We start from the raw sequence: 26,867 nt of genomic DNA, 5'->3' as shown, positions 1-26,867 counted from the left end.
AGTTATAATCTAATTTTACTTGTTTCTAGCTATTCTTTTTAATTGCTTCATTTCTACTTAGTAATAAAGCATATTTTTCTCCCAAGAAGATTGCATACACTTCACCAAATGACAGCACTTCGTACTTATGAGCCTCCATGGCTACTACACCTGGGAATTTGTGATATGGCAAACACTTCTAACCTATTTTCTAGTATTAGTTCGTTGTTACCATATTTCCCCCCAACATATTTCTTCTTTACAACTTGTTCTCCAGTTTTCATTCTCTTTATTGTTAGAATGTAGGTTTAGTTTATATTAGTTTTAGCTCATGAGTAGTTGCTAAATGATTGCCAATTCTTTTGATTCATATGTCTCTCTGTTTTACTCTTAAAATAAAAGGTCATATCAAAAGAAGTTCCATTGAGGTGCCTCTTGGAGCTACAATTTTGGTACAATTTGATACAATTTTAGGATTTGATACAATTTTGGTACAATGCTTTGCTAACATATTATGAAATTGTGAACTTGCACTTTATGTAATATACTCCTCAACAGATATGTCCTTTGGAGAGGCTTAGGAAATGGGGAGTATCTCCTTCAGTTAAATCATTTACTTTTCTTGTTAAAGGTGGTTTTGTAATGGAGTTGACTGTTGCTTAGTTTTGGTCCAGTGGAATTGCTAGCCATGAAGTGACTCATAGATTTTGAGTGAATCAACTAGCTATTTCTTACCATGCATCTTATCATTAAAATGGAGTGATAGAAAAATCTGAGGTGTCAGATTCACACTTTCATCCATCAAATGTGTGTATTGTGTCATTATTTTGCTTGTGTACTAGTAATTTCTTTGCATTCTATTTTGAGTAAACATGTGTTGGAAATGAGATATCTTGGTGATTGTGGGGAAATTCAATTTTCTTACTAGCTTTCTACATTTCCCGGGGGTCGGGTCAATTAATAGCAATCACTGTGCTAGTGCTAATTTAACATTAAGATCGATCTATAGAGGTATCTACTCGTTTGGTCCTAGCATGTAAAAACTTTCTATATTTTCTAGGTCAGCAAATGAGATATACTTGCATGGTGAAATATATCATTTTTTTTGGGCAAGCCACTTTACCAAAGAAGGATTTGAGATCACAAACTCTTCAGTCTATAAGTTTTTATCTGTGAAATATATCTTTTAAGTGTGTAATCCAGTGGAGTCTATCACTTGTAATTGATATCTATATAAATAATAAAAAGTACATCTTTATGATTGTTTGTTCCACTTTGTAATCTAGTAGCTTCCCCGCTGGAAAATATCTTGTTGTCGGAGTTGTTGATGGAAGGAACATTCGGGCAAATGATTTTGCATCCTCTCTCAGCACACTTGCGAGTCTCGAGGCCATTGTTGGAAAATGTCGTATTGGTATAATGCCTTTTCTTTCTTTCTAATTCTTGTTTTTCTTCAAAATGCAGCTGATATTATTTAATGTTTGTATGTAGATAAGCTTGTTGTCTCAACTTCGTGCACATGGTTATCGACCTTGTCAACGAGACAAATTAAACTGGATACTGAGATCAAGGGCTTGCTTTTGTGTCTCCAAAAGTTGATGAAGTAAATGCATTGGCTAAAGTGTTGGCTAGTGAGAAGGATGAGGTAGTTCTCACTGCAAAAGTTATTCATGCTTCCAGGTTTCATAATGATAGCAAAAGCATATAGATACTGTTGTAAGAAGAATATTTATATAATTTGTGAATATTTGTGTATTTTATGGATACTGTTGGAAGAAGAATATTTGTGTAATTTTTAAATATTTGTGTATTTTCTTGGATACTGTCGATTTTTCACTGTTTCGGAAATCGAATTTGTGTCGTTAAACAATACTAATATTACATCGATTTTCCACCGCTGCAAAACCGGTGTCATTAACTAATATTACATCGGTCATATATCGTTGACAAAACTGGTGTTATTAACATATAATATTACATCAGTTTTACACCGTTGATAAAACGGTGTCGTTAAGTGATACTACACCGATTAATAACCGATTTGGAAACCGGTGTCGTTAAGTGATACTACACCGGTTTTAACCCGAAGTCTAAAATGGCAGACCTTTTACATCGCCTTCATAAACATCGGTCGAAAATGTAATAGACAGCGGTGGAAAACCGATGTCTATGAGGGTTTTTGTTGTAGTGCATCTGGTGGAAGTCCAAGTGGGTCATGGATGACCGGACACTTGGCACGAGGAGAAAAGTCCAAGTGGGTCAAGGGGATTGACCAGACACTTGGTGAGGGAGTCCTGGCAGGTCAAGGGTGACCGGATGCTAGACATGATGTACCAACAGGTCATGGTTGACCGGATGTTGGTTTAGGGGACTTTGGACTTAGTTTGGGCAAAAACCTTGAGCTAGATCGATCAGCCGATCGATTGGCTCATGCTCAATCGATCGGCTAATCGATTGGGTGAGTCCTCGTGACAAGCCTCCTCCCAATCGATCAGTGGATCGATTGGGAGAAGCTCGCGATAGCACAGAATGGCTCTGGATCGATCGATCGATCGATTCAGAGCCTCCAATCGATCAGCCGATCGATTGGGAGTCGCGATTCTGTGCGATAAGCCCTGGATCAATCGACCGATCGATTCAGGCAATTCCCGAGAGCACAGAGGCGCTCTGGATCGATCGACCGATCGATCCAAAGCCTCCCCAATCGATTGGGATTCGATCGTTGGCGTCGTATTTAGCTGTTGGCGAGTGTCTCTCTCGGTATAACTCTTAGCTTTCATCTCCAATCTTCACAGCGAGTTCACAGCTTCTCCACAAACTTCTCATTGCCAGATCCTGAAGGTTCTTGGAGGCATTTCCAAGTCAAGAGGTGGATCTACAGCAAGAAGAAGAAGCTAGGGTTAGGGTTTCTTGTGTAAACCGTGTAAGTTTTCCCTTGTATTTGCTTCTCTTTGTTTCTTATTGTATTGAGAGTATTGTAGGGCTTCTCCACCTTCGGTAGTTACCGTAAAGGAGAGTTTTCATAGTGGAGGGTGCGTGAGTGTGTAGATCCTTGGATTAGTCACCTCTTCTTGAGTGGATACCAAGTAAATTCCTAGTGTTAGCGTTGAGTGTTGTTTCTTCGTATTTTCCGCTGCACATCATCTTAAGAAACAAGCAACGACGAGTACGAGATCACGCCGAACTATTCACCCCACCACTAGCTACATTTTGGTCCCAACAAATGGTATGAGAGCAAGGCCACTCTTCACTGGAATCATCATCGGAAGGGGCAACAAACCTAGAGGGTGAAGAAGTTGAAGCAAATTCATCAAAGTCAAAGATTTCATCAAGCTCAACTTCAAATGGAATTCCAAGATGGACTTGGATTCGATACAAGGGCGCCTCTATTGAACCCCGTTGTAGTTTTGATGTGATCAACCAAGCTCAGGTTAGGTCCTGCTTTATGTTTGATCCCTGTGTCTAAGTGTGCAAGAGCTTAGGAGCGCAAGACGTCGAACGGAAGACGCAGCTAGCGAGAAGAACGGCACGGGAAGGGAGTCGATAGGCTCGGTGCATCCGAAGGATGAGACAGCTGCGGAAGAGTACACCCGGTGGGCGTGAAGAACATGCGCGGTGTTCGAGGGACGTAAAGCCGGGACGAAAGACTGCTCAAGGAGAAGGCCGGGAATTGGGTTCGGGTGAGCCCTATTCCGGTAGGCCGCAATCACCCAAGGAGCCAAACCGAAGCAAGTTAATAGGAAGTTGACTTGTCAATGGTTCGGTCGATCGAACCCCTTGATCAGTTGACCGAACCCCTCTTTATCAGAAACCAACCTCAGTAGACACGTCAGATGCCACGTCAGAGGCTGAACGTTGGTGGAGCTTATCGGTCGACCGAACATGCTGATCGGTCGACCGAACCCAAGTTTATCCAGAGACCAAGTCGAGCAGTTTGATCGGGCCAACTTAGCTGGAGACCGTTGGCCGATCGGTCGACCGAACCTAAGCTCGATCCACAGAGACTGTACCTGGACAGAAGAATGGACAGATACAGCAGGTTCGGTCGACCGAACCTGGGGATCGGTCGACCGATCCCTCTCGAGTCAAACCTGATCCCGAAGGATCAGGTGATCTGATAAGCTCGAGAACCCCTACATAAAGAGGGTCTCGGGCAGCTTTAGAGAACAACGATTTAAGAACGAAATTCAACTCTGTAATTCCTGTTTAAGCAACCTCTGTGCTCTCAAAGTGTAAAAGGCTTCTCCGCCTTCAAAGAAGAAGTTTCTTATTGCGCTTTCCATCGCCCTGGATTAACAACCCTCTTGGTTGTAACCAGGTTAAGATTCTATCTTCACTTCTCTTTCTTTTATTAAGTGTTACTTTATTTTAGAGTTGAATCGCTTTAAGGAGGGTAACTTTTATTTGCAGGCAATTCACCCCCCTCTTGTCGGTCCCTGCTGCACCAACAAGTGGTATCAGAGCCCAACAACCTCAGAGGGACTAACCGTCATCTGAAGCACAAAGATCATAACAATGGCCGGCGGGAACATTCATCCCCCGAAGTTCGACGGAGATTTCGCTACATGAAAGCGAAAAATGGAGGTATTCTTTAAAACGGATTTTGATATTTTAATTACAATGAAATATGGTTTTGTAGCGCCAAAAGATAAAGAAGAAAACACGTGGAGCAAGAAGGAGCAAGCCGACTTTGTCGCCAACGGAAAGGCTGAGTTTCACCTGCTCAGCGTTATGCCACCTCAGGAGGTAAATCGGATCGGAAGCTATGACTCCGTGAAAGATCTCTAGGAAAAATTCCTGGAGCTTCACGAAGGTACTTCCGAGGCAAAGCTAGCAAGGCGCGACATCCTCCGGACCCAGTTGACGAACCTCTGGATGAACTAAGGCGAGAAGGTAGCGCAACTCCAAGCAAGGGTCAAAGAGCTGATCACACAACTTACCAATCTTGGAGAAGAAGTAACGAATCGGGACTCGATCCGGTACGCGCTCAACGCCTTCCCGAGAACTCCCGAATGGGCCTCCTTAGTAGATGCGTACTACATCTATAAGGATTTCGAGGTAAGTACTCTAGAACATTTATTTTCTACTTTTGAACTTCACGAATCTCGAGTTGTAGAGCCCAATGGAGTAGAAAAGATTAGTCAGAACATCGCTTTGAAGGCAAGAACAAATGGTTCTGACTCCGAAGCCTCGATCGACGAATCGGAAGCGACACTATTGGTAAAACGATTTAATAAATTTTTTAAATCTAATAAATTTAGATTGCAGTCGAAAAAGTTCCAGCAAAAGAAAAGAGTGGTTCGTTGCTACAATTGCAACGAAGAAGGACATATAAAAGATGACTGCCCAAAACTGAAGAGTAAAAATAGAGAAAAGAGTAAGAAGCCAGCTCGACCCAAAGTCAACCTAAAGGCCACGTGGGATGATTCATCGTCCTCTGAATTCGAAGTCGAAGAATTTTCGGGACTAGCACTGACGGCCAACTATCAGCTAGAAGAAATGTCTAACTCAGAAATGAGCATAGATGAAGGGGGAGGAACAACAGAAGAAGAAAAAAGCTGTGAAGAAGGGGGAGCATCGCAAGACGAGGTAAGTAAGGTACGTGACCTAAACTCTAAACAGTCCTTACGTTTTATTAAAGCTCTTTCTAAAGAATTAGATAAAGTAGAAAAGGAGAATGAATCTTTGAAATCAGAAAATGAAGCTTTAAAATTAGAAATTAAAAAATTGAAAACTGATGCATGTTTTAAAAATGTTTTTTCACATTCAAAAATAAAGTTATATGGAAAATTAAATTGGTATATACGAAAGCATCAGGGTCAACTTAGGAAAATACCAAGAAACTATGTACCCCCTAAGTTTTTGACCAACCCTGTAGGCAGGAACCTTTATTGGGTTCCAAAATCTTTACTAATTTAAATTTCTCATTTAATTAAAAGCTTACAGTGAGAAAATTAAACATTGAAGTTCTTTATGGAAGTTTTGTCTAAGGAAGTGGTTGTTGCTCCAATAACCAAGAAGGCCTAGTGCCTTGCCATGACCTAGAAGCCGAAATATCGAAATAAAAATGTTTAATTAACTTTCTGATAAAAGCATTAAATTTAGAATTAAACAAATGCTTTGAAAAGTTTTTAAACATTTCCTTAGAAAATTCTTTAAATTTTTTTTAATTCTCTAGAAAAACTGTTTCTTAAAATTTTTACTTAGAAATTCTTTTTGGAAAATTCTGAAAAATTCATTTTAACTTGGAATTTTTTTTTAAGCTTAAACCTAACTCAATTTGTTTACACCCCGTTTTTGCTGTGATCAAAGGGAGAGAATAACGATAAGTTCAGTTAGTTAGGGGGAGTTAGTTAATTATTTTTTTAATTTTCGTATTGCAATTTCTTTTAAAGTTGCAAATTTATGCCTGAATTATTAGTTTAGTAATTTCTTTAAAATTATTATCTCTTTGTCTTGCCCTAACCTGAACTTGGGTTGATGCACATCAAAAAGGGGGAGATTGTTGAACCCCATGGTAGTTTTGATGTGATCAACCAAGCTCAGGTTAGGTCTTTCTTTGTGTTTGATCTCTGTGTCTAAGTGTGCAGGAGCTTAGGAGCGCAGGAAGTCGAGCGGAAGACGCAGCTAGCGAGAAGGACGGCACGAGAAGGGAGCCGACGGGCTCAGTGCGTCCGAAGGACGAGACAGCTGCGGAAGAGTACACCCGGTGGGCGTGAAGAACATGCGCGGTGTTCGAGGGACGTAAAGCCTGGACGGAAGACTGCTTGAGGAGAAGGCCGGGAATTGGGTTCGGGTGAGCCCTATTCCGGTAGGCCGCAATAACCCAAGGAGCCGAACCGAAGCAAGTCAACAGGAAGTTGAATTGTCAATGGTTCGGTCGACCGAACCCCTTGATCGGTCGACCGAACCCCTCTTTATCAGAAACCAACCTCAGCAGACACGTCAGATGCCACGTCAGAGGCTAAACGTTGGTGGAGCTTATCGGTCGACCGAACATGCTGATAGATCGATCGAACCCAAGTTTATCCAGAGACCAAGTCGAGCAGTTTGATCGGGCCAACTCAGCTGGAGGTCGTTGGCCGATCGGTCGACCGAACAAAAGGATCGGTCGACCGAACCTAAGCTCGATCCACAGAGGCTGTACCTGGATGGAAGAATGGGCAGATACAGCAGGTTCGGTCAACCGAACCTGGGGATCGGTCGACCGATCCCTTTCGAGTCAAACTTGATCCCGAAGGATCAGGTGATCTGATAAGCTCGAGAACCCCTATATAAAGAGGGTCTCGGGCATCTTTAGAGAATAATGATTTAAGAACGAAATTCAACTATGTAATTCCTGTTTAAGCAACCTCTGTGCTCTCAAAGTGTAAAAGACTTCTCCGCCTTCAAAGAAGGAGTTTCTTACTGCGCTTTCCATCGCCCTGGATTAACAACCCTCTTGGTTGTAACCAGGTTAAGATTCTATCTTCACTTCTCTTTCTTTTATTAAGTGTTGCTTTATTTTAGAGTTGAATCGCTTTGAGGAGGGTAACTTTTATTTGCAGGCAATTCACCCCCCTCTTGCCGGTCCCCGCTGCACCAACAGCCTCCACCATATGTATCCACGAGTTTTGATTCTTGGAAATCAAGAATTGAAAACTTTCTTATGATGGAGATAGAGAAATGGTTTGCTCTCATGGAAGGCTTCAAGGCTCCAAGAAATTCAAAGGGCAAAATCCTCAAAAAGAGCAAATTGAGCCAAGAACAAACTCAAAGGTACGAGGCGAATGACAAGGTAACCAAATTATTGGTTAATTTATTTCCAAGTACCATTCTTTGAAAAATTGGAGAGTTTGAAGATGCAAAGGAATTATGGAGCAAGTTGGCCAAACTTCATGAAGAACCCTTCACTGTACCAAATCAAGATAAATCCAAAGAGGGCAACTCATTGGAGCGAGACCATGAGCAAGAGGACTCCGAAGTTGAGAGATGCTCAATTTCCAAAGAAGAAGAAGTCCTAGAAGTCTCATCTTCAAAGGAATATAATGAAAAAAGCAAAGAGAGAGCATACTCTTTGTTCCATGTACAAGATGAAGATGATGAAGCCTCCACCTCTAGGATTGAGGGGGAGTGATTTTTGTTGACATCGGATCAAGAAGAAAAATAAGTCTCCACATCCGGGTCAAGAGAAGAAGAAGATGAAGAAGCTTCCACCTCCACAAGTCAAGTTAAATCTATTGAAGGAGCATCACTGTCGGAACAAGAGGAAGTTTCTCCCTCCGGATCCAAAGGAGAAGATGTCATCCCTACACATGAAGGTATAACTATTTTATTTAAAAATAAAAATCACATTATATGCTTTGAGTGTAGGGAACATGGGTACTACAAGAGCAAATGCCCTAAATTGGCTAAGAAGAAGGGCCAAATGGCACCAAAGGGCAAGGAGAAGTCCAAAGAGACCGCTCCCGGAACAAAGAAGAGCAAGGAGCACATTATGTGTTTCTCTTGCAACCAAAAGGGACATTATAGAAGTCAATGTCCTAAGGGTAAGAAGGCGGTCAAGTCTAAGGGAGGAAGCATGAGTAAAGGGGGAGCCTCTAAGGTAAAATGAAAGGTATCATTTATAGAGTCTACCCCTTTAAATAATGGTAAAAAGCATGCTAATTCAAATTTTTATCATTTTAATGCTATTTATCATAAAAATAGGGAGCATGATAGCATTAAAGAAAGACATATGGCTCTCTATGCTAAGACTACCACACCTAGGGTTAGGAAGGTAGGTAAATGGTTAGGTAATAACACTAAGGACCATAATTATAATCCTAGAAATAAAAATGCTCAAGGATTTAAAGAAAAATCAAAATCTAAGGATTTATGGGAAGAAAATCAATTCTTGAGGTCAAGGCTTGATAAAATTGAAAAGCCCCTAAAAAGGATGGAAAGTATCCTAAAAGGGCAAAATGAGCAAAACCTAGGTTTGGCACTACAAGGGTCATCCATGGGCCATAGGGGTTTGGGATACAAACCAAAAATTTAAAAGGATGTGCCTTATTACCATATGGTTCCATATGATTATGGAACCAAGCCTAGGTCAAATGGTCAAGTCAAAAATACTAGGGAGGTTATTCCTAAGAGTATTTTTGCAACAAACGGGACTAAGACTTCTAAGAAGTCCAAGAAAGTCACTAAGAAGATCACAAGGGAGGTAATCCCTAGAGTTGATCTAGGAAATGTGACTAAGGCTTCCAAGAAGTCTAACAAGGTCACTAGGAAGGTATCTAGGGAAGTTATCCCTAGTGAATATCTAGAGCATCCAAGGAGCACCAATAGATTTTGGGTTCCTAGGAGCATTTTCTCTACTCCTTAGATGGGATAGAGAGTGTCAACTCCGATTAGAAGGGTAGTTAACCCAACTTTGATGAAGTTGACACTTGGAGAGCATTTTCAAGGTTATTATTAACCTTTGAAAATGAAATGGATAACTAAGTTACTCTTGGAAAGGGCAAGATGTGCCATAATTTGAGTATTTGGATAAAATTTTAATTGGCACAAGAAATCAAGTCTAAAGAAATGCCAAGTTGGGATGTTGCCATTTTATTGGGAAGTTAAAGGCAAATCTAAACCTTATTTTAATTTGTTACTCTTGGAAGAGTAATATGTGTCAAAATTTGAGGAATATGGCTAATTTAAATTGGCATAAATTAGGAAAAGTAAAAGAAATGTCAAAATTGAGTTTTGGCATTTTCTTGAGACATTTTGGACAATGTAGGGTTTAAACTTTAAGTTAGCTAAGGTTTAAGGATACGTAGATAGTTATTCTAAGTATTTTATTTATGCTAATTTGTCATGCTTTGTTTGCCCATCATATGTCATGACATCATATTTATTCTTGCACTCATGATTTATTATGAAAAACACAAAAAAAAATACCATGTCATGTCATACATACATCATGTAGTCATACGAAATTTTCTTTTGAAGATTATTTATCTTTGATGTATGCCATAACGCATCATGCATTATTTTAATTCCTTACAAACTAAGGACAAATGGAATTAATTAACAAGTAACATCCTTGGTGGATGTTCCTAATCTCAAAATGCCTAGATAGATATGCATGATCCCTAGATTAGGGCAAAATCAAAGTTTACATCTCACTAAGAACTATAAGGTGACTTGTATGTAGTTTCATACACATTAAATACAAGTGAGATGTTATGATGATGAACAAAACTCAAGATGTTGATTTAGTGCATTTTTATGAGTTTTAGGTTCATCAAAACACATAGTTATGTGTTTTCCAATCATCGGGAAAGCTAATGTACAAGTCATGTGCATTGAGCTCAAAGAATATGGTTGGATATTGGTTTTGAAAATGATTTTAAATATATTTTGGAAAACCTTGATGAAGGCTATCTTTTGATAGTAATCATCATGGAATAGTTAAACACAAATGTGAAGAAAACACTAAAGTTTTTACAAGTTTCTAAGTTTGTGTCAATCTTTGAAAATAGGAAGTATTTTCATAGGAAATTATTTTTTCATGATAATATATACCCTAAATAATGTCTACAACGAGTTTCATAATTTTTTAAATTTTGTAGAATTTTCTAGGGGTTTCTGAAGTTGACTGAAATGAAATTTCAACAACTTCAGACCTTCAATCGATCACCCGATCGATTGAAGGGTCTCAATCGATTAGGCGATCAATTGAGCGTGAGCTTCTCGCGAACAGATGCTCACTAGATCGATCCACCGATTGATCCACGCAGTCTGAATCGATCAGTGAATCGATTCAGCAGGGTTCAATCGATTGGAACCCAACTCCAATCGATTAGGAATGTTGATTTTGGCTGGGCAAGCCTGATTTCAGTATTTTGAACCACCTTTAGTCTAGGTAACCATTCTTTACCCCTCAAAACATATTTGTATACATTTAGGGGGAGTTTTCATGATGAAAACAAGGACGGATTGGTTAAGGGAGACTCAGTAGAGGTTTAGGTTGAGGTTTGGTTTCAATATTAAATTTTTGAATCTCAAAACTTCTAAATTTGGATTTCCTAAAGGTTTAGGGATTCCAAGTCATTGTTGGTGCAATGACAGGGGTTACGTGCATGTCTTTAGGGGGAGTTACTCTTTAAGGACATGAAAACTATTTTTCATACACATTGGAAGTGGTTAACCTTCTTTAGTGAAAATGCTCAAGGTTGGACATTTGAATGTAATGGAGAGTGGATATTTTCATTATTCAAGTGGTGTATGCTCACGGTTGAGCATTTGATGACGATGAAGGGTATGAGACCTTTATTTGAATCGTGTGTGAATATACCAAGTGGTATATGCTCAAGGATGAGCGTTGAGAATAATGAAGGGTATGAGACATTCGTTATTGTGTTGTGAACAACGAGTGAAGTTGTAAACAACGTTGGGTAACTCTTCAGGGGGAGAGTTTTTTTTTGATGTGTGCCAATAGGGGAGAATGTGTGGTTAAGTTAGGCCTTCATTACTTAAGAGGGAGTTTGCCCTCTAGAAAATGAGAAGAATGAAGGAAATCATCATTCTTACATTGGCATGAAGGAGAGATGAGGCTATGAGATTAGCCTAACTTAAAGGTATTGTCAAACATCAAAAAGGGGGAGATTGTTTGTTCAATATTCTCTAGGTCAAGGTTGACCTGGTTGACTGAGCTTGAATTGGGTCAAGCTCGAGTCTTGATGTTGGGATTTCGATGTTTGACAATACATGGAGACAAGACATGGAGATTGCAGGTGCAATTGTTCATGTGGGGAGATTGTGAAGAAGAGTCAAGTAGGTCAAGGTTGACTGAATACTTGATTAGAAAATCCTGGTGAGTGAAGCCAGGTGAAAGTCCTAACTGGAAGGTTAGGCAGACTAGAGAAGTTCTAGTGAGTGAAGCTAGGCAGAAGAAAATCCTGGTAAGTGAAGCCAGGTGAAAGTCCTAGTGAGTGAAGCTAGGCAGTAAGGAAAAGTCCTAGTGAGTGAAGCTAGGCAGTAAGGAAAGTCCTGGCGAGTGAAGCCAGGCAGAGAAGAAGTCCTAGTGAGTGAAGCTAGGCAGAAGGGAAGTCCTGGTGAGTGAAGTCAGGCACAGGAAATCTAGATGGGTCAAGGTTGACCAGACATCTGGTGGAAGTCCAAGTGGGTCATGGATGACCGGACACTTGGCACGAGGAGAAAAGTCCAAGTGGGTCAAAGGGATTGACCAGACACATGGTGAGGGAGTCCTGGCAGGTCAAGGGTGACTGGATGCTAGGCATGATGTACTAACAGGTTATGGTTGACCGGATGTTGGTTTAGAGGACATTGGACTTGGTTTTGGGCAAAAACCTTGAGCTGGATCGATCAGTCGATCGATTGGCTCATTTTCAATTGATCGGCTGATCGATTGGGTGAGTCCCCGCGACAAGCCTCCTCCCAATCGATCAGTGGATCGATTGGAAGAAGCTCGCGATCACACAGAATGGCTCTGGATCGATCGACTAATCGATTCAGAGCCTCCAATCGATCGGTCGATCGATTGGGAGTCGCGATTCTGTGCGATAAGCCCTGGATCGATCGACCGATCGATTCAGGCAATTCCCGAGAGCACAGAGGCGCTCTCGATCGATCGGCCGATCGATCCAAAGCCTCCCCAATCGATTGGGACCAATCCATTCGATTGGGATTCGACCGTTAGTGTCGTATTTAGCTGTTGGAAAGCGTCTCTCTCGGTAGAACTCTTAGCTTTCATCTCTGATCTTCACAGCGAGTTCACAGCTTCTCCACAGACTTCTCATCGCCAGATCTTGAAGGTTCTTGGAGGCATTTCCAAGTCAAGAGGCGGATCTACAGCAAGAAGAAGAAGCTAGGGTTAGGGTTTCTTGTGTAAACCGTGTAAGCTTTCCCTTGTATTTGCTTCTCTTTGTTTCTTGTTGTATTAAGAGTATTGTAGGGCTTCTCCGCTTTCGGTAGTTATCATAAAGGAGAGTTTTCATAGTGGGGGGTGCGTGAGTGTGTGGATCCTTGAATTAGTCACCTCTTCTTAAGGTGGATACCAAGTAAATCCCTAGTGTTAGCGTTGAGTGTTGTTTCTTCATATTTTTCGCTGCACATCATCTCAAGAAACAAGCAACGATGAGCACGAGATCGCGCCGAGATATTCACCCCCCCTCTCTCTAGCTACATTTCGGTCCCAACATCCAAGACTAGCACACTTAACTTTGGAGTTCTTAAGTTTGGGCTTCCAAAAAAGAAGGTGTACCTTGGTGATATGGATAGTACCATATAACCTTTTAAGTCATACTTAACCAGAATCTCAGAACCGGGGTATTATAATAAGTTTTGTGAAATGGTTGATTAAGTTTAACTTAGGTTTGATTAGAATTAATTTTTATTTAATTAGATTTTGTTTGGTTTAATTAGATTAGATTTTAAGTTTGATTAGTTTAATTAGATTAAATTATATTTAGGTTTAATTAGAATAATTTTGGTTTAATTAGATTGAAATTGGTTTATTTAGATTTAAGTTTTATTTGATTAATTTTGGTTTAATTATATTTAAGTTTAATTTGATTAATTTTTTTTAATTAGATTTAAGTTTAATTTTATTAAATTTGGTCTAATTAGATTTAAGTTTGATTTGATTAATTTTGGTTAAGTTTCTTAGATTTAATTTTATTTAAGTTTTATTAGATTTAATTTTAGTTAATTTTGATTAGAATTAATTTTAACTAATTTTTATTTTAAACCTAAATTCATCTCACCCTTTTCTATATTATTAATCAGGGAACCTTATAAATTTTGTAAGATGGTTAATTTTATCTTTAATTTAGATCAAAATCTAAGGATTGAATTACATTTGAGTTAGACTAAGGTTTAACAGTTAGTCAATTAAACATCCATTTTGATAATTGACTTCTAGGCTATGATGAGACACTAAGCCTTCTTAGGTATTGGAGTAATAACCACTTCTATACAAATTCTTTTAAATAAATTAAATATTTAATTTTCTTTTTGAGAATTCTTAGTCTAACTAATCAACTGTCGATGAAGCCTAAGTCCTTATCTATACATCCTAATCTAAGCATGAATAAGGAAAGCAGTAAACCAAGCATCACACAATTTTATTTACACTATAAGAAAAATGATCATAGACAACGGTTTTCCACCGCTGTCTATTACAAAATCGACCGATGTCTATGAAGACACTGTACAAGGTCTGTCATTTTAGACTATTGGTTGCTACTCGGAATATCCTCCTAGTTCCCTTGTACAAAAATTTGTATAAGCATAGAACTATCCTAGCTACCCTTGTGCTCTACTAAAGTTAAATTTGGATTGCAAACGTTACTTAACATTATTAATCCAAATTTCCTCTTTAGAAGTTAAACTTGAATTGGGAACGAAACTTAACATTCTTACTTCAAGTTTAACCGATGTGATCTTCCTAAGTTAAACCATATTACAAAAGTTATCAAATATCTATTTCAAAGATCGGCTTCCAGGTTAAACATGGCGAGGCACTAGGCCTTCGTGGGTATGGGATCATCCACCACTTTCTAGACAAAGCCTCACAAAAAAATCAGATATTTAACTTCTTACAGTAAACTAGGTTTAACTATAGAGACCTCAATAAAAATATAATATCGAAATATAAAATCGAAAACATAAAATTGATAACAAAAACGATAACTTAAACCGATAACCTCTTGTGTTTGGTTTTTCAAGATCTATATAAAAAGATGAACTAGTTATGATGCGGAAACTATTAACTAGTTATACCTTTTGTAGCTTATAGACCTCTTGATCTTCTATTGTATTCCTCTCCTTCTCTTGGACATGGTGTGAGCGACGATCTATCAAGATGAAATCCACCCAAGCCTTCTCTTCTTGCTTCCAAGTTTCGGCCACCAACAACCTCCAAAGGATGATGAGCTTCGGCCACTAACCAATCACCAAGGGATGCTAGGAAACAATGCCTCATTTCTCTTCTTCTTCCTTAAGCAAAATCCGGCATCCAACCAAGCTCCAAGAGATGATACAGCCGACCACCAAAGGAGAAGAGAAAGAGAATAAGAAGGACTGGTCACAAGGAATAAGAGAGGAGGAATAGAAGATGTGTTGTGAGGTGAGGCACCTCTACTCTCTCTTTTATATTCCTTGGTTATGGCAAAAAAGGAAAGTTTTAAACATAATTAAAACTTCCTTATATTCCTTGCCAATGACTAAAAAGGAAAGTTTTAAAAACAAAAATTAAAACTTCCTTTTCTTCTTGTCATGGCCGGCCATATCTATTGCTTCAAATAAGGACAGTTTTAAACATAAAATTAAAACTTCCTTATTTGTTTCCGGCAAGAAATTTTAATTAAAAAATTTCTTTCTTTAAATCCATTGTTGGTTGTAAAAGGAAAATTATATAAATTAAAATCTTTCTCTTAAAACATGTGGATGGTTGCAAAAAGGAAAGTTTTATCAAAAATTAAAATCTTCCTTTTAATTACAAATAAAGAAAGATATCAAACCTTTCTCTTAATCCTTTGTAGAACGCTATAAAAGGAAAGATTTAAAATTTTAAAAGCTCTCTTTTAAAACCATAGCTTCCACACAAGGAAAGATTTAAAATTTAAAATCTCCTTTTAATGTTAATGTGGCCGGCCACTCTTGCTTGGGCTCCAACTAGGGCCGACCACAACTTGGCTCCCTTCTTGGTTTGGTTTGGCCGACCCTAGCTTGGGCTCCAAGGTAGGCTTGGTCGGCCACCAAGAAGTGGGTAAGAAGTTGGGTTTTGGTGGATATAAGACTTTATAAATAAGAGGCTACAATAGAGACCGAGAGGAGGAATTGGTTTTGGTCTCCCGATGAGCTTGAGCTTCCCGTGTTCACCCTGAACACCCAACTCAAGTTCATCAATAATTTCTCATTCCACTAAAGAGTTATTATTGCACTACTGCACCAATTCCATAGTATAATATGGGCTCCTTCTTATTATGAGTACGTTAGTCTCCCTGTGTTTAAGATATTGAATGTCCACTAATTAAATGAGTTACTGACAACTCACTTAATTAATATCTAGTTCCAAGAGTAGTACCACTCAACCTTATTATCATGTCGGACTAAGTCCACCTGCAGGGTTTACATGACAATGCTTATGAGCTCCTTAAGGGGGCATCATCAACCTAGATTACTAGGACACAGTTTCACTCTATAATCAACAACACACCATATAAATAATATCATTTCCCAACTTATCGGGCCTATTGATTTAACAAGCTAAATCGCACCCTTTAATAAATTAAAGAAATAAATATTAAATATACGTGCTTGTTATTATATCATAATTAAGAGTACACACTTTCATAATAACAGAGGGTTTATTCTTTAATATAGTCGGTATAAAAAGAGACTACCTCAAATGGTCCTGCTCAATACACTCATAGTATACTAGTGTAATTTATTAGTCAAGATAAACTAATACCTAATTATACTACAACCACTCCAATGGTTTGTCCCGTTCCATCTTGGTTGTGAGTAACTGTTTATAATTTATAAGGAACTGATAACATGAACTTCTATGTGTCTCCTCACACCATGTTATCTACAATATAAATTAAACGGACAACTACACTTAACATAAATGTAGACATTTGACCAGTGTGATTCTTATTTCAAAATAAATGTTTATACAAAAAGCTAGACTTTTAATATACACTCTAACATAGACATCGGGTTATAATCGATGTAGTATCACTTAACAACACCGGTTTTTGAATCGGTTATGAACCGTGTGTAGTATCACTTAACGACACTGTTTTAGCAACGATGTAAAATCGATGTAATATATGTTAATAACACCAGTTTTGGCAGCGATTTACGACCGATGTAATATTAACAACACCAATTTCATTAACGATGTAAAACTGATGTAATATTAGTTAATGACATCGGTTTTGACAGTAGTGGAAAATCGATGTAAGTATTGTTTAACGACACCGATTCGATTTTTGAAACAGTGAAAACCGATATTATACAACATTTTAATAGTATAAAATTTAGTTAATATTATTATACATCGGTGTATCTAAATACAGCAAGTCAATATCCATGTAACCAACACATAAATATTATTCTTACAACATAAAAAGATAATAGATATTGTACACATCAAGTCCGTATCCACAAATTACGCAAATATTCTTCTTACAACATCAAAAGGCAATAGATATTGTACACATCAAGTCAGTATCCATAAAATACACAAATATTCTTTTTACAACATCAAAAGGTAATAGATATTGTACACATCAAGGTAGTATCCGCAATTTACATTCTATGCAAATGTATGCATCATCCAAAGTTTTCAAAAATCAAATACCTTTCCTACTCAAATGTAATCTAGCATGCATTCAACCCACTCGAACCACACTTCATCAATTTCAACTCTGAAGTACTTGAGATTTGTAAACTATAAAAACACATAAATAATATATTAGTAAACCAAGACCAAAAATGATAGTTGAAAAAGCAGTAAGAGCACCAGGTAACAAGATGACTAATTGGAATGCTTAAAAAGAGAAACGTTCATCAATTATCTCAACCACATCATATAGTGATAAATCTATCATTCTTGGGAACTTAATATAATCCAAGTACATACTTATCCTCTTCCAAGCACGGATGAATTCAGCACAGCGAAGGCTTCCAAAAGAATAAACCTAAATCATGAGTTCCAAAAAGAAGATATCATGTTTCTATACCCGACATACATCATTTGTATAATTTCTCATAGTATTAAAAGAAGTAATTAAGAAACCAAACTTATCCTGTGTGCTTGTATAGTCAATACAAAATATTTTGAATTGCAAAAACTTACTTGTATGAGCAAAGGCTTTGATTTCCCAACAGTAGAGATGAACTCCATTGGGGTGAGCTTATTGGTCACATCACTCAACATACCTAATTGCAATCACAAAAATTGCTAATCAATTCTTCTACATAAAGGTTTATGCACCTCATATGCACATGCTGACATTTCTACTTCAACAGAACGATGAACATTCCAAGTGAAGATAAATTAATAATTGGGAGTTCGATCTCTGAGAAATGACCTCCATTGTATCGGTCTTTGACATTATTAATGACATGCTAAAGCCAAAGACAGGATACTTGTCAACAACATATCATTCTACACTGAGTAAAAAAAAATACCAAACTAGCAACTAGCAACTAGTAACTAGTAACTGAAACTTAAAATTCTCCAACAAGGACTCACCGAGTGTTCATCAATGCCAAAAAGGTCATAATCTCTCTTCCATAAAGGATTTGTCAAAAGTTCAAATACATAACGAATCTTCAAAAGGAAAATATACATAGCCATGATAGTAAGGTACTGAACGGATTAAAGAACATGATAACACCTTCCATCCATGCATGTGTTGATACATGAATTTCAAAAATCTAATTATGAAACATTTCTCTGTTTAGAAGTTGAATAGTTGAGAAGCAAAATAACATTGTATTTGAATCTTAACTCACACCAGCAATCTCAACTGTGAATTTAATGTAGAATCAAATTAGGTTGGGATATAAGGATAACAAATAGTGCAGGCTAAGCAGGAAGAACTATTAGCCTCTTTCCTAGTCTTCCCTATCCTGTGCATATATATATATATATATATATATATATGAAGAAAGAGGAGTGGGGGGAGGGGGGGTTGATGCTTAGAAGTATATATATTAGAAAAAAAAATAATCTAAACAAGGCAAAAGTTGTAAATAAATTATATTTGCACTTAATTTATAACAATGAGTAGCACAAATCAGGATGAAGCCAGGTAAGGCATAAAATTCTTCTCATTCCCATTCCACATTACTTGTGGATGATGTTGGTCATCCCTATGAATGAAATGAAAGACTTTATGGAAGAATTGGTAAGCATAGAGTCATACGTCAAAAATCAAAATGAGGAGAAAAAAATCTCAAAAGAATAACCAAAAGATAAGGCAAATGCATAAGATGCGTGATTGAACATAGGAAAAAGATTTTACCCGATGGCAAATGCAAACATCTAGTTGTAATTCATTTAGAATTTTGCAACCAAATTGGAAACTGTTCATCTAGTATTGACATATTGAAGAATTAACTTAAGTGGATCTACCAATGTACATTGTTGATACAGAACATACTAAAAAACATGGAAGCATTAGGATATGAGAAGAGTTGATGCACTTTGTTTTGCCAAATCTAGGTTCCTGAACAGATATATTTCTTTCTATATTTGATTTGTAGCCTTCTGTATCATCTTTGGACATACCAAAAGAATGCTCCAAAAAAAATTCATTTTTAAAAATACTAGTGATATGCAACATATTAGGCGCATTTCACAAATTCTACCACTATGAGCAGACATCAAAACATTAAATGTTTAATCATTCATCAGGAAAAATAACAAAAACAGATGAAAAAGAATCTGTTGTTGGTATACATGCAAAGACAAAAAAAATAGCCCCTTAGGAGAGGTAAGATAATGCATGACAAAGGAGCATGGCCATGACTCTACAAAATGTAGTGTTTAAATCATAATGGTGAAATGAGACGAGTGTTCACCATCAGATGAACAATGTCAACAAAGAAAATTGACTAGAGCTCTATAAAGATAATATACCAACAACTGTTGGTTGGCTTCCATGTTGGTTGACTTCCATATGGTAGCTATGTGGGTGCTAGAACAAACATTTTTGACTGGCCAATTTTATCCCTCTATTGTTCTCCCTTATATACAATTCTCAACTTATTTCTCCCCATTTACAGGATGGTCTAATATGAATGCATTAATCATCCAAGCTACAAGACATGCATATCCAATCATTTGATTACCAACATTACACTCCACTCTCTTAAGCCATGTATTATATCACATTCTAAGTTTATCTCAGATTCTAAATTACTTATGTAGAATGACAATACTTCGGTTTCAAGATTTCATCCAAGTGGAAATTCAAATTGTCGTAATTACTTTTAGATAGATACTCTTCAAGTAGTTCCAGTATGACTTGAACAAGTACTTGCTGCATCTACAAACCATATGCTCCCTTATGTATCTAACTCTAATCATGCATTGAACTGGACTAACTTGAGCCACAGAGAACCAAAGGCACACATTCATTCTCATTCTCATAAATACAAGCAACTTTGGTCTTTGACTATCAAATTTTATTTACATGATAATTTAACATTTTAAAATATTTAGCAAGAGTTTGTTTTCAAATATAATGTGAATCCAATTTCATGTCCAACAATATAAAAAAAATTATAATTATTTAGCAAGAATTTATTTTCAAAAATAATGTAACTCTCATTTATTGTCATACAAGGTAAACATAAAAAAGTGGAGCCATATTTTTAAATTACCAATTACGTTACTATAAATTCTAGCAGAACTGGCTTAACTAAAGGTTTTCAATTTCTAAAAATAAATCTGGCTGTATTTTAAAGAAATTGAAAGTTTATTTGGACAGAATAAAGCAAACACTGTACAACATGCACTACAACAAAAATATTAAAAGACAACGGTTAAAAACCGTTGTCATAGGTCCTTTAAACCCGTTGTAACTGACACTGTTGTTAAATGTGCGGTAAAAGACAACGGTTTGAAACTGTTGTCTTTGACCACATTAGACAACAGTCATGCAACGGATTTAAAGTGTTGTCTTTTAATACCAAAGACAACAGTTCTGCAACAGTATAAAACCGTTGTAATTGCCAGTTTTGCAAAAATTTGATCGCAGATATGCTTTTGACAACAAATACACTGTTGTCTTTCTTCAAAATTTAGTTTAAAATCATTGTCTTTGAATACTTTTCACAACGGTTAAAAAATCGTTGTCTATGTTGATTAGAAAATGCATCACGAATAGATAAAACATTATAATTCTTTTGCACACAAACTGGTACAACATATATACATTCACAAAAATTGTTTTCAACATATATACATTCAGTTGTCTTTTATACATCTTGTCTCAATCAAAAACTGGTACAACATATATGTACATTCACTTAAATTTATAAACTTCTACAATTACTACAAGCTATCCAAACATGACCACAAGTAATTTATCAGACCATAACCACAAAAGATAAGACCATAAAATTAAGTTTATCAGACCATAATCTTCACGTACTGGTCCATTTTCTGCATACAGAATTTCATAGACTTAGCTTGCAAACCCAGCTTTCTCCCTTTTCTGAAAATAAAATATAATTAAAGTCATAGAAAAAAGTATAAACATGCATGTATAAACTGATAATCATTGCAAACTGATAATTGAAACGTATAAATCTAATAAACCACTACAAACTAAATTGATAATTGAAACAAACAAGCTCCAAAAGTAGAAAACTTATCAACATGTATAAATAATTATAAACTTCTTGCAGCTTTGCATCTTTTGTACAGTAGAAACCAAATTGTGAAGTACGTACATAAATCTGGACCTTCTGAAATGTTTAAGTAAAAGAATGACCAAATAAGCACGAGAAACGTTGCCGCTTCACATTTTCATTAGTCAAGCAAGTGAGCATGAAAAAAGTTGATGAATATATAAACTTGACATTATATCTTAAACCATATATTATGTGAAAGCAGCTAGATCGAATAGCTAACAGCAGCAACAGAAAGAAGGAATCATAGAGGAAGTCATGTACCTTATGTCTCAACATTACAGCAGCAACACTCTAGTAAGATCTCAAAGCTTGAGGATGTGCAGTTTGCATAAAAACCACAAAGCAGTATACTGAGCAACTACCTTTTTCATCAGTATTTAAGTCGCATGCACCCTTTCTGAACATTGCTTTAAGTTTCTGTATGCGTTCAACATTTGAAGAATTTTTTTCAATCAATATATAAGAATTGGCAACCACTGTTATAGCATTGCATATAGCAAAATGAATAAAGCTCAATGGAGTGAATACTTCATGTAGCTGAAACCAAAAAATTGGGACAAGCATAGCTTAATGGAGATGATGTAAGAATTGGCAACAAGTTAATTCCAATAAACTGACCAGTCCTGCCCCAACATGATCACGAATGAAAGTTGCATCGATGTATCGCTCTTCCTCTATAGCTCTCTGTGGCAACAAGAGTGCTTAGAATATAAATTAAATACAATAAGTGTATAAGACAAGTTTCATATATTCATAATAGTCAATGCTGCTCCAACAATATCCTTTTTGTAGCACCAGTTATGGCCAACTTCAGCTTTGCAGCTTCTCCATAATCCTCTCTTAAAATAGCCTCATTCAATTGTGACTGAAATAAGGCCATCACATAGCATGAAACTATCAGCAAAACTAAAGCCACAGTAGTATGAACAAAATTGTACACTAGAACATAATAAACTTGACTCTAACAAGAGGAAATCAAGTTTGGTATATTTAGTTAAGCTTCAACTTCTAATTTAGTGGTGTTGTTTGTGCTACTCTCTTTGGGCATAACAAGCTAGAGTGACCATGGTCCAAAACTTTGAACAAGACTGATTTTACCAGCTAGTTGATGGCCTATACCATGTGAATCATTTTCATATAACCTTTACAAACCTATAATAAGATCTGAACTAACATTGACATAAATCAAATTGTGCTAACTATACCAATTTTATGGATCAGTATAACTGTTAGAACCAGCTGATATCATTTCAACTCGTCACAAGTGAAAATATTCGTGACCTATACCATATGTTGCTTTCGTTTTTAAAAATCGTTGTTTTAAAAATGCACATGAATACTCATTTTCATTAGATTATGAGTCTCCAATACAGAAGCTGAAAAATGCACATATGAAAATATTCACCCTTGTTTTATCTCGTATAACAAATAGTAGAGTAGTCTTACGAGGACAAAACCGTCTCAGCATCACCTGTCATGAGGTAAACGAAAGCAACTAAGCAAAACTCAAATTAAAAGTATATGTAAAAAAGTTATTGTAAGACTCAATTTGTTCAGGGGAATATGGTTTGGTTGAAGCAGCAATTCGCCAGCTCCTACTCTGCAAGCAATTACGTGCTGAATTCAAGAGTAAAGCCAACAAGTAGGAAATTAATGGGTAATTATGAAGAATATTTTACCATTTTTTACTAGCTATTAGCTAGGCCACAATCACTACAGCTGTTCTGGTTATGGAACTTGTTGGCTGATGCCTTCATGTATTCGTCAGTTAAATTTATATCAGAGTTCATAAATTTGAACCATAATGATGAAAAAGATGCACTTAAGGAGGAGACTTAATTTTTTTGAGACTTACTCAAGTGGGGATTTGAAAACAAAGAAGCATGCACCAATTGCCAAGTAGCACAGCAAGGGAACAAGCCCCTTTAAGTAATGTGAAGTTCCATCCTGTAAAAGTACCATTAGTTGAGTCTTGCAGGAAGAATTTTGGTTGAATCCTAGCATTTCAAAATAACTGAAAAACAACAACAGAAGTTAGTGTAACTAACAAGCATACCCCAATGAGTTACCTGTAACGTGAATGCTATTACTAGTATTGCCATGATCAATGAGCCAGTTTCTAACAGATTAAGATCAAGATCCATCTTGATTCCCGTTATCCAAGCCACCATAACACATAATGGAACCTTAAAAGGGCAAATTAGTACATTGTAAGCTATTCTTTAACATATACACAACATTTCATTTCAAAGCTACATCAAATTAAATCCTTACAACAAACATGGAGATCTGGGTTGCTGAACCAAGGGAAACACCAAGAGTAATATCCTGTGTGAGTTCAACAAGAAAAAATAATTATCACCATGAGAACAATCGTGTTTGACATTTGTTTTCCTTTATTCTTTGATTTGGGTGGATAAGCTAATTCATACGAGCAATGTAAATGTAAGTAATAGAAATGCATTTAGCAGCATCACAAATATGGAAACAATTTGATATGAAATATTATGTTTTAAGAAATTTATACTGACATATTTGCCTTGTGTTGCTCAACAAGTTATGCACCTTCATGCATCAATATCAGAAACAGTATGATCTCACACATAATGCCCAAATGTTCTTGTGAGTCCAGCTATGTGTATCTATTATGAGAAAATATACAAAGACCAAGTCATTTAAAGTTTAGTGTTCCAAAAGAAATAAATACGTCGAGTTAGTATAATTTAACCGTTAGCAAGCTCATGATAACATGCACATCAACAACAAAAGAGTCATGAATTAGAATTGCATACAGATTACTAAAACAATTTTATAAGATAAATTGGCTACATATTGTGATTGTTAACATAAAATGCAGATCATTTGTCTGTAAGTGTTGAAGTACCAATCACAACGCAAGCAGCAGGCAATAAGATCCATCGAACCACCAAACACAAGACGGTTAAGTGGACCAAACACAAGACGGTTAAGTGGTTACCCATAAATTGGTTTGATACTCCATGGAGAATGAGCAACAGAAACTAGAAACTGTGATGAAGACGGCGATAACTTCAGTATGTCTTTCATCTGGTAAGAAATTGCAGTCCACACAAAGGATCTGAAACCCTGCCAAAGTATATAAAAATGACGATCGAAATTACGTCTTTTATAGAGAAACAAGATCAATGAAAACTACCAAAAAGGCAGGTACAAGAATGAATTGACAAAGAAGCCCTACTCTACAAGGTCGGAAATAAGAGCCAAAGGAAGGGAACCTGAGTGAAGTAGACCAAAGTGACGAGCCAAAGGAAGAAAGCTCCGAAGGAGGCCCGCATCCGCGTCGCCCAGGAAATCCACATCTCGATCTGCCGTATGGTGCTCAACTAACGCAGCCCTGAAAACTGGGGGGGCGAACAAATCAAGAATGCACTCGACGGCGAGATGACCGGGAAGATTTGCTCCGGAGATTTGGTTTTCCCCTTGGGGATTGGCTTCGATTCACCCCTCTTCGTCCCCCTCACCCAAACTCCTCCACAATGATGACGAGTTCATGTTCGGAGATCTCAACGACAACATCCTCATCAAGAAGCAGGTAAGATGAAACCCTAATGAGTAAGCAGAGGAAAGAGGTGAAGGGAGACATTAACCTGATGACACTTCCACTGGACAAAAGAGAGAGCATCGACCATGCCCTAGACGCAGTCAAGCTAGCAAACAAGGTTCGGCGAGTTCTCGTCATTGGCGCATGTTCCGGTGAACAAACTCATCACCTTCCTCCACCTCCTCTCCACTTAAAAATTCGTGGAGAGGGGTTCGCCGGAGAGGGGTTGAATGAAGATGCTTAGGTTTTCGGTAGCAGGAGCGTGAAGAGATCGTATGGAGAGAGGGAAATAAAAATGGATAAGAAGGGTTCAGGAAGGCTAAGGCGGAAAATACGGCGCCAAAAATTTTTCACAGAGAGGGAAAAACACCGAAAGAATAAAGTAAAAGACAACGGTTTATAAAACTGTTGTCGTATCGCCTAAAAAAGTGCTTAAAGACAACGGTTTTAGATAACCGTTGTAAAATGCGTTGTTGATTTAAAAAAATATTGCTCAACGACAACGGTTTTCACAAAACCGTTATCTTTTGTATTTTATGGGAGCTCAAAGACAACGATTTTATCTAAAACCGTTGTCTTTTACCAAATTTACAACAGTTTCTTCTAAAACCGTTATCTTTGTGGTGTTGTCGTTTAACATTTTTGTTGTAGTGATGGCTTGGATAAATACAGTATCAATCCATTTTAAGATCAATGCATTATCAACTAAAAAGTCATTTCTCAAACATCATTCAACTATAATTTGCAAATATAAGTGAAAGTGTATATGTTGGTGAATCTAGATATATTAGCAAGTATCAAAATTCAAAATATAGTAAGAATATAAAATCATGAATCATTGTCATTAAAACAAATCTACTTTAAGGTCATTCCTAGAAAATCATATTCAAATGACCCTAAGAATAAGATATATGGATAAAAAAAACAAACCTTAATGAGTTCGTTAGTGATTGGAAGATCTGATTCTACAAACCTGAAATGGTCACTAATTTTGATCATGCAAAGACCATGTAATACAAGGAATTATAAACTCATCAAACCAAAAATGCTTCATTAACTAAAACAATTTTTATATATAGCCAAACAGATAGATATAGATATAAATATAGATATAGATATAGATATAGATATAGATATATATATGGATTGCTTTTAAGTGTGGTTATTGACATTGACTATCATCATACAAATAAAAAAAATAGATCTATTGTTAATTTTTATTTAAAAAATAGACACATCAATAAGAGTTTTTTTTAAAATAAAATTAAAATCACACTAAAATAATATAACATAAAGAAAATAAGATAAGGGAATGTTTGTACAACTTTGACATCAGATTGTGGTACGCGTGGTCAACTTCCTCAACGGATGTGTTCCTCTTCAAATGAAGAACTGTCTATAAATTAAAAAGAAAATACAGAAAAATAATATACATATATTGTGAATCAATAATCTCTTGCCCCAAGAAAATGATTACTCACCATCATAGTACGTAGGAGGAAAGGACTTTGGAAGGACAACTAGCTGGAAGAAGAAGCCGAGGCCAAACAAAATCAAAGGGAGCGAGTACCGCTTTATGTGAGCAAGAAATGTAGCCGCCATCATGCAAAACGCACTGAACTAATATCTGTCATGCATTGAAAAAAAAACTTCATAAGAGTATGTTGACAATAGAGACTGCAAACACTTGGAAAGATCGCTCGATCGTTAACGTCCTCTACCTCTCTTCTGAAATCAGGCCCTATTTCACTCTAAATGCACGCAAAAAACCTCCAAGCTCTCAGGATCTTATCAAGAGGCAATATAACCTATTATCAACCAAAACAATGGAACTGTGATTCCAACATTCTTGTAAGATTCTAATTTAATAATCATGCACGGAACGAAT

The 26,867-nt window shown here is 36.9% G+C and overlaps 2 long non-coding RNA genes across 2 annotated transcripts; both read right to left on the bottom strand.

Moving 5' to 3' along the window:
• Positions 1 to 21,150: 21,150 nt before the first annotated feature.
• On the bottom strand, positions 21,151 to 22,083 carry LOC121973384. Its single transcript, XR_006109566.1, has 3 exons — positions 22,018 to 22,083; positions 21,661 to 21,816; positions 21,151 to 21,200 (listed from the first exon to the last, which is right to left on the bottom strand). It is a non-coding gene; the product is annotated as an uncharacterized LOC121973384 (long non-coding RNA).
• Positions 22,084 to 23,234: 1,151 nt separating this feature from the next.
• On the bottom strand, positions 23,235 to 24,447 carry LOC121973383. Its single transcript, XR_006109565.1, has 5 exons — positions 24,377 to 24,447; positions 23,931 to 24,041; positions 23,674 to 23,727; positions 23,469 to 23,585; positions 23,235 to 23,346 (listed from the first exon to the last, which is right to left on the bottom strand). It is a non-coding gene; the product is annotated as an uncharacterized LOC121973383 (long non-coding RNA).
• Positions 24,448 to 26,867: the final 2,420 nt, after the last annotated feature.

Source organism: Zingiber officinale, chromosome 4A (assembly GCF_018446385.1).
Source record: "Zingiber officinale cultivar Zhangliang chromosome 4A, Zo_v1.1, whole genome shotgun sequence".
Taxonomy (NCBI): Eukaryota; Viridiplantae; Streptophyta; class Magnoliopsida; order Zingiberales; family Zingiberaceae; genus Zingiber; species Zingiber officinale.
Note: the sequence above shows the minus strand (reverse complement) of the source record. Positions and strands in the feature narration are given on the sequence as shown.